Source organism: Carassius gibelio, chromosome B16, assembly GCF_023724105.1.
Source record: "Carassius gibelio isolate Cgi1373 ecotype wild population from Czech Republic chromosome B16, carGib1.2-hapl.c, whole genome shotgun sequence".
Taxonomy (NCBI): Eukaryota; Metazoa; Chordata; class Actinopteri; order Cypriniformes; family Cyprinidae; genus Carassius; species Carassius gibelio.
The window spans coordinates 31,933,556-31,941,054 of record NC_068411.1 but is presented as its reverse complement, the minus strand read 5'-3'; the positions used below and the strand labels follow the sequence as shown (position 1 = coordinate 31,941,054).

At 39.1% G+C, this 7,499-nt stretch overlaps 8 pseudogenes; all 8 read left to right on the top strand.

Annotated features, from left to right (window-relative positions):
* Positions 1 to 338: 338 nt before the first annotated feature.
* Positions 339 to 457, top strand: LOC127975651 (uncharacterized; annotated as a pseudogene).
* A 929-nt stretch (positions 458 to 1,386) lies between these two features.
* On the top strand, positions 1,387 to 1,505 carry LOC127975650 (uncharacterized; annotated as a pseudogene).
* Positions 1,506 to 2,434: 929 nt separating this feature from the next.
* On the top strand, positions 2,435 to 2,553 carry LOC127975649 (uncharacterized; annotated as a pseudogene).
* A 1,072-nt stretch (positions 2,554 to 3,625) lies between these two features.
* LOC127975573 (uncharacterized) lies at positions 3,626 to 3,744 on the top strand (annotated as a pseudogene).
* Positions 3,745 to 4,673: 929 nt separating this feature from the next.
* Positions 4,674 to 4,792, top strand: LOC127975678 (uncharacterized; annotated as a pseudogene).
* Positions 4,793 to 5,711: 919 nt separating this feature from the next.
* LOC127975648 (uncharacterized) lies at positions 5,712 to 5,830 on the top strand (annotated as a pseudogene).
* A 503-nt stretch (positions 5,831 to 6,333) lies between these two features.
* Positions 6,334 to 6,452, top strand: LOC127975676 (uncharacterized; annotated as a pseudogene).
* A 917-nt stretch (positions 6,453 to 7,369) lies between these two features.
* LOC127975645 (uncharacterized) lies at positions 7,370 to 7,488 on the top strand (annotated as a pseudogene).
* Positions 7,489 to 7,499: the final 11 nt, after the last annotated feature.

Genomic DNA, 7,499 nt, shown 5'->3' with positions numbered 1-7,499 from the left:
TCTTGCAAAAAAAAAAAAAAAAAAAAAGAGTCAATGCCCGATCTCTGAATCTTAGCAGGTTTAGGTCTGGTTAGTACTTGGATGAGAGACCGCCAAGGAATACCAGGTGCTTTAAGCTTTTGGAATTTTTTCACTTAGTATATAATAAATTTGGCAAAAAATAGAGTCAATGCCCGATCTCTGAATATAAGCAGGTTTGGGCCAGGTTAGTACTTGGATGAGAGACCGCCTAGGAATACCAGGTGCTTTAAGCTTTTGGGGTTTCTTTCCTACTTTTATAATGTACTGGCGAGTAGATTGGCTGATCTTTAAATAGCCTTCTCTTTGCAGCAGTCTTCGCTTATGGCCATACCAGCCTGGCTATGCCCGATCTTGTCTGATCTCGTAAGCTAAGCAGGTTTGGGCCTGGTTAGTGCCTGGATGGGAGACCGCCTGGGAATACCAGGTACTCTAAGCTTTTTTGAAATTTTTCACTTAGTATATAATAATTTTGCCAAAAAATAGAGTCAATGCCCGATCTCTGAATATAAGCAGGTTTGCGCCAGGTTAGTACATGGATGGGAGACTGCCTGGGAATACCAGGTGCTTTAAATGTTTGGATATTTTTCACGAATTATATAATAATCTTGCAAAAAAAAAAAAAAAAAAAAAAAAAGAGTCAATGCCCGATCTCTGAATCTTAGCAGGTTTAGGTCTGGTTAGTACTTGGATGAGAGACCGCCAAGGAATACCAGGTGCTTTAAGCTTTTGGAATTTTTTCACTTAGTATATAATAAATTTGGCAAAAAATAGAGTCAATGCCCGATCTCTGAATATAAGCAGGTTTGGGCCAGGTTAGTACATGGATGGGAGACTGCCTGGGAATACCAGGTGCTTTAAGCTTTTGGAATTTTTTCACTTAGTATATAATAAATTTGGCAAAAAATAGAGTCAATGCCCGATCTCTGAATATAAGCAGGTTTGGGCCAGGTTAGTACATGGATGGGAGACTGCCTGGGAATACCAGGTGCTTTAAATTTTTGGATATTTTTCACGAATTATATAATAATCTTGCAAAAAAAAAAAAAAAAAAAAAGAGTCAATGCCCGATCTCTGAATCTTAGCAGGTTTAGGTCTGGTTAGTACTTGGATGAGAGACCGCCAAGGAATACCAGGTGCTTTAAGCTTTTGGAATTTTTTCACTTAGTATATAATAAATTTGGCAAAAAATAGAGTCAATGCCCGATCTCTGAATATAAGCAGGTTTGGGCCAGGTTAGTACTTGGATGAGAGACCGCCTAGGAATACCAGGTGCTTTAAGCTTTTGGGGTTTCTTTCCTACTTTTATAATGTACTGGCGAGTAGATTGGCTGATCTTTAAATAGCCTTCTCTTTGCAGCAGTCTTCGCTTATGGCCATACCAGCCTGGCTATGCCCGATCTTGTCTGATCTCGTAAGCTAAGCAGGTTTGGGCCTGGTTAGTGCCTGGATGGGAGACCGCCTGGGAATACCAGGTACTCTAAGCTTTTTTGAAATTTTTCACTTAGTATATAATAATTTTGCCAAAAAATAGAGTCAATGCCCGATCTCTGAATATAAGCAGGTTTGCGCCAGGTTAGTACATGGATGGGAGACTGCCTGGGAATACCAGGTGCTTTAAATGTTTGGATATTTTTCACGAATTATATAATAATCTTGCAAAAAAAAAAAAAAAAAAAAAAAAAGAGTCAATGCCCGATCTCTGAATCTTAGCAGGTTTAGGTCTGGTTAGTACTTGGATGAGAGACCGCCAAGGAATACCAGGTGCTTTAAGCTTTTGGAATTTTTTCACTTAGTATATAATAAATTTGGCAAAAAATAGAGTCAATGCCCGATCTCTGAATATAAGCAGGTTTGGGCCAGGTTAGTACATGGATGGGAGACTGCCTGGGAATACCAGGTGCTTTAAGCTTTTGGAATTTTTTCACTTAGTATATAATAAATTTGGCAAAAAATAGAGTCAATGCCCGATCTCTGAATATAAGCAGGTTTGGGCCAGGTTAGTACATGGATGGGAGACTGCCTGGGAATACCAGGTGCTTTAAATTTTTGGATATTTTTCACGAATTATATAATAATCTTGCAAAAAAAAAAAAAAAAAAAAAGAGTCAATGCCCGATCTCTGAATCTTAGCAGGTTTAGGTCTGGTTAGTACTTGGATGAGAGACCGCCAAGGAATACCAGGTGCTTTAAGCTTTTGGAATTTTTTCACTTAGTATATAATAAATTTGGCAAAAAATAGAGTCAATGCCCGATCTCTGAATATAAGCAGGTTTGGGCCAGGTTAGTACTTGGATGAGAGACCGCCTAGGAATACCAGGTGCTTTAAGCTTTTGGGGTTTCTTTCCTACTTTTATAATGTACTGGCGAGTAGATTGGCTGATCTTTAAATAGCCTTCTCTTTGCAGCAGTCTTCGCTTATGGCCATACCAGCCTGGCTATGCCCGATCTTGTCTGATCTCGTAAGCTAAGCAGGTTTGGGCCTGGTTAGTGCCTGGATGGGAGACCGCCTGGGAATACCAGGTACTCTAAGCTTTTTTGAAATTTTTCACTTAGTATATAATAATTTTGCCAAAAAATAGAGTCAATGCCCGATCTCTGAATATAAGCAGGTTTGCGCCAGGTTAGTACATGGATGGGAGACTGCCTGGGAATACCAGGTGCTTTAAATGTTTGGATATTTTTCACGAATTATATAATAATCTTGCAAAAAAAAAAAAAAAAAAAAAAAGAGTCAATGCCCGATCTCTGAATCTTAGCAGGTTTAGGTCTGGTTAGTACTTGGATGAGAGACCGCCAAGGAATACCAGGTGCTTTAAGCTTTTGGAATTTTTTCACTTAGTATATAATAAATTTGGCAAAAAATAGAGTCAATGCCCGATCTCTGAATATAAGCAGGTTTGGGCCAGGTTAGTACATGGATGGGAGACTGCCTGGGAATACCAGGTGCTTTAAGCTTTTGGAATTTTTTCACTTAGTATATAATAAATTTGGCAAAAAATAGAGTCAATGCCCGATCTCTGAATATAAGCAGGTTTGGGCCAGGTTAGTACATGGATGGGAGACTGCCTGGGAATACCAGGTGCTTTAAATTTTTGGATATTTTTCACGAATTATATAATAATCTTGCAAAAAAAAAAAAAAAAAAAATAGAGTCAATGCCCGATCTCTGAATCTTAGCAGGTTTAGGTCTGGTTAGTACTTGGATGAGAGACCGCCAAGGAATACCAGGTGCTTTAAGCTTTTGGAATTTTTTCACTTAGTATATAATAAATTTGGCAAAAAATAGAGTCAATGCCCGATCTCTGAATATAAGCAGGTTTGGGCCAGGTTAGTACATGGATGGGAGACTGCCTGGGAATACCAGGTGCTTTAAATTTTTGGATATTTTTCACAAATTCTATAATAATCTTGCAAAAAAAAAAAAAAAAAGAGTCAATGCCCGATCTCTGAATCTTAGCAGGTTTAGGTCTGGTTAGTACTTGGATGAGAGACCGCCTAGGAATACCAGGTGCTTTAAGCTTTTGGGGTTTCTTTCCTACTTTTATAATGTACTGGCGAGTAGATTGGCTGATCTTTAAATAGCCTTCTCTTTGCAGCAGTCTTCGCTTATGGCCATACCAGCCTGGCTATGCCCGATCTTGTCTGATCTCGTAAGCTAAGCAGGTTTGGGCCTGGTTAGTGCCTGGATGGGAGACCGCCTGGGAATACCAGGTGCTTTAAGCTTTTGGAATTTTTTCACTTAGTATATAATAAATTTGGCAAAAAATAGAGTCAATGCCCGATCTCTGAATATAAGCAGGTTTGGGCCAGGTTAGTACATGGATGGGAGACTGCTTGGGAATACCAGGTGCTTTAAATTTTTGGATATTTTTCACGAATTATATAATAATCTTGCAAAAAAAAAAAAAAAAAAAAAGAGTCAATGCCCGATCTCTGAATCTTAGCAGGTTTAGGTCTGGTTAGTACTTGGATGAGAGACCGCCAAGGAATACCAGGTGCTTTAAGCTTTTGGAATTTTTTCACTTAGTATATAATAAATTTGGCAAAAAATAGAGTCAATGCCCGATCTCTGAATATAAGCAGGTTTGGGCCAGGTTAGTACATGGATGGGAGACTGCCTGGGAATACCAGGTGCTTTAAGCTTTTGGAATTTTTTCACTTAGTATATAATAAATTTGGCAAAAAATAGAGTCAATGCCCGATCTCTGAATATAAGCAGGTTTGCGCCAGGTTAGTACATGGATGGGAGACTGCCTGGGAATACCAGGTGCTTTAAATTTTTGGATTTTGGATATTTTTCACGAATTATATAATAATCTTGCAAAAAAAAAAAAAAAGAAGAAGTCAATGCCCGATCTCTGAATCTTAGCAGGTTAAGGTCTGGTTAGTACTTGAATGATAGACCGCCAAGGAATACCAGGTGCTTTAAGCTTTTGGAATTTTTTCACTTAGTATATAATAAATTTGGCAAAAAATAGAGTCAATGCCCGATCTCTGAATATAAGCAGGTTTGGGCCAGGTTAGTACTTGGATGAGAGACCGCCTAGGAATACCAGGTGCTTTAAGCTTTTGGGGTTTCTTTCCTACTTTTATAATGTACTGGCGAATAGATTGGCTGATCTTTAAATAGCCTTCTCTTTGCAGCAGTCTTCGCTTATGGCCATACCAGCCTGGCTATGCCCGATCTTGTCTGATCTCGTAAGCTAAGCAGGTTTGGGCCTGGTTAGTGCCTGGATGGGAGACTGCCTGGGAATGCCAGGTACTGTAAGCTTTTTTGAAATTTTTCACTTAGTATATAATAATTTTGCCAAAAAATAGAGTCAATGCCCGATCTCTGAATATAAGCAGGTTTGCGCCAGGTTAGTACATGGATGGGAGACTGCCTGGGAATACCAGGTGCTTTAAATGTTTGGATATTTTTCACGAATTATATAATAATCTTGCAAAAAAAAAAAAGAGTCAATGCCCGATCTCTGAATTTTAGCAGGTTTAGGTCTAGTTAGTACTTGGATGAGAGACCGCCAAGGAATACCAGGTGCTTTAAGCTTTTGGAATTTTTTCACTTAGTATATAATAAATTTGGCAAAAAATAGAGTCAATGCCCGATCTCTGAATATAAGCAGGTTTGCGCCAGGTTAGTACATGGATGGGAGACTGCCTGGGAATACCAGGTGCTTTAAATTTTTGGATATTTTTCACGAATTATATAATAATCTGGCAAAAAAAAAAAAAAAGAGTCAATGCCCGATCTCTGAATCTTAGCAGGTTTAGGTCTGGTTAGTACTTGGATGAGAGACCGCCAAGGAATACCAGGTGCTTTAAGCTTTTGGAATTTTTTCACTTAGTATATAATAAATTTGGCAAAAAATAGAGTCAGTGCCCGATCTCTGAATATAAGCAGGTTTGGGCCAGGTTAGTACATGGATGGGAGACTGCCTGGGAATACCAGGTGCTTTAAATTTTTGGATATTTTTCACAAATTATATAATAATCTTGCAAAAAAAAAAAAAAAATAGAGTCAATGCCCGATCTCTGAATCTTAGCAGGTTTAGGTCTGGTTAGTACTTGGATGAGAGACCGCCTAGGAATACCAGGTGCTTTAAGCTTTTGGGGTTTCTTTCCTACTTTTATAATGTACTGGCGAGTAGATTGGCTGATCTTTAAATAGCCTTCTCTTTGCAGCAGTCTTCGCTTATGGCCATACCAGCCTGGCTATGCCCGATCTTGTCTGATCTCGTAAGCTAAGCAGGTTTGGGCCTGGTTAGTGCCTGGATGGGAGACCGCCTGGGAATACCAGGTACTCTAAGCTTTTTTGAAATTTTTCACTTAGTATATAATAATTTTGCCAAAAAATAGAGTCAATGCCCGATCTCTGAATATAAGCAGGTTTGCGCCAGGTTAGTACATGGATGGGAGACTGCCTGGGAATACCAGGTGCTTTAAATTTTTGGATATTTTTCACGAATTATATAATAATCTTGCAAAAAAAAAAAAAAAGAAGAAGTCAATGCCCGATCTCTGAATCTTAGCAGGTTAAGGTCTGGTTAGTACTTGAATGATAGACCGCCAAGGAATACCAGGTGCTTTAAGCTTTTGGAATTTTTTCACTTAGTATATAATAAATTTGGCAAAAAATAGAGTCAATGCCCGATCTCTGAATATAAGCAGGTTTGGGCCAGGTTAGTACTTGGATGAGAGACCGCCTAGGAATACCAGGTGCTTTAAGCTTTTGGGGTTTCTTTCCTACTTTTATAATGTACTGGCGAGTAGATTGGCTGATCTTTAAATAGCCTTCTCTTTGCAGCAGTCTTCGCTTATGGCCATACCAGCCTGGCTATGCCCGATCTTGTCTGATCTCGTAAGCTAAGCAGGTTTGGGCCTGGTTAGTGCCTGGATGGGAGACTGCCTGGGAATGCCAGGTACTGTAAGCTTTTTTGAAATTTTTCACTTAGTATATAATAATTTTGCCAAAAAATAGAGTCAATGCCCGATCTCTGAATATAAGCAGGTTTGCGCCAGGTTAGTACATGGATGGGAGACTGCCTGGGAATACCAGGTGCTTTAAATGTTTGGATATTTTTCACGAATTATATAATAATCTTGCAAAAAAAAAAAAGAGTCAATGCCCGATCTCTGAATTTTAGCAGGTTTAGGTCTAGTTAGTACTTGGATGAGAGACCGCCAAGGAATACCAGGTGCTTTAAGCTTTTGGAATTTTTTCACTTAGTATATAATAAATTTGGCAAAAAATAGAGTCAATGCCCGATCTCTGAATATAAGCAGGTTTGCGCCAGGTTAGTACATGGATGGGAGACTGCCTGGGAATACCAGGTGCTTTAAATTTTTGGATATTTTTCACGAATTATATAATAATCTGGCAAAAAAAAAAAAAAGAGTCAATGCCCGATCTCTGAATCTTAGCAGGTTTAGGTCTGGTTAGTACTTGGATGAGAGACCGCCAAGGAATACCAGGTGCTTTAAGCTTTTGGAATTTTTTCACTTAGTATATAATAAATTTGGCAAAAAATAGAGTCAGTGCCCGATCTCTGAATATAAGCAGGTTTGGGCCAGGTTAGTACATGGATGGGAGACTGCCTGGGAATACCAGGTGCTTTAAATTTTTGGATATTTTTCACAAATTATATAATAATCTTGCAAAAAAAAAAAAAAATAGAGTCAATGCCCGATCTCTGAATCTTTGCAGGTTTAGGTTTGGTTAGTACTTGGATGAGAGACCGCCTAGGAATACCAGGTGCTTTAAGCTTTTGGGGTTTCTTTCCTACTTTTATAATGTACTGGCGAGTAGATTGGCTGATCTTTAAATAGCCTTCTCTTTGCAGCAGTCTTCGCTTATGGCCATACCAGCCTGGCTATGCCCGATCTTGTCTGATCTCGTAAGCTAAGCAGGTTTGGGCCTGGTTAGTGCCTGGATGGGAGACCGCCTGGGAATACCAGGTACTCTAAGCTTTTTTGAAATT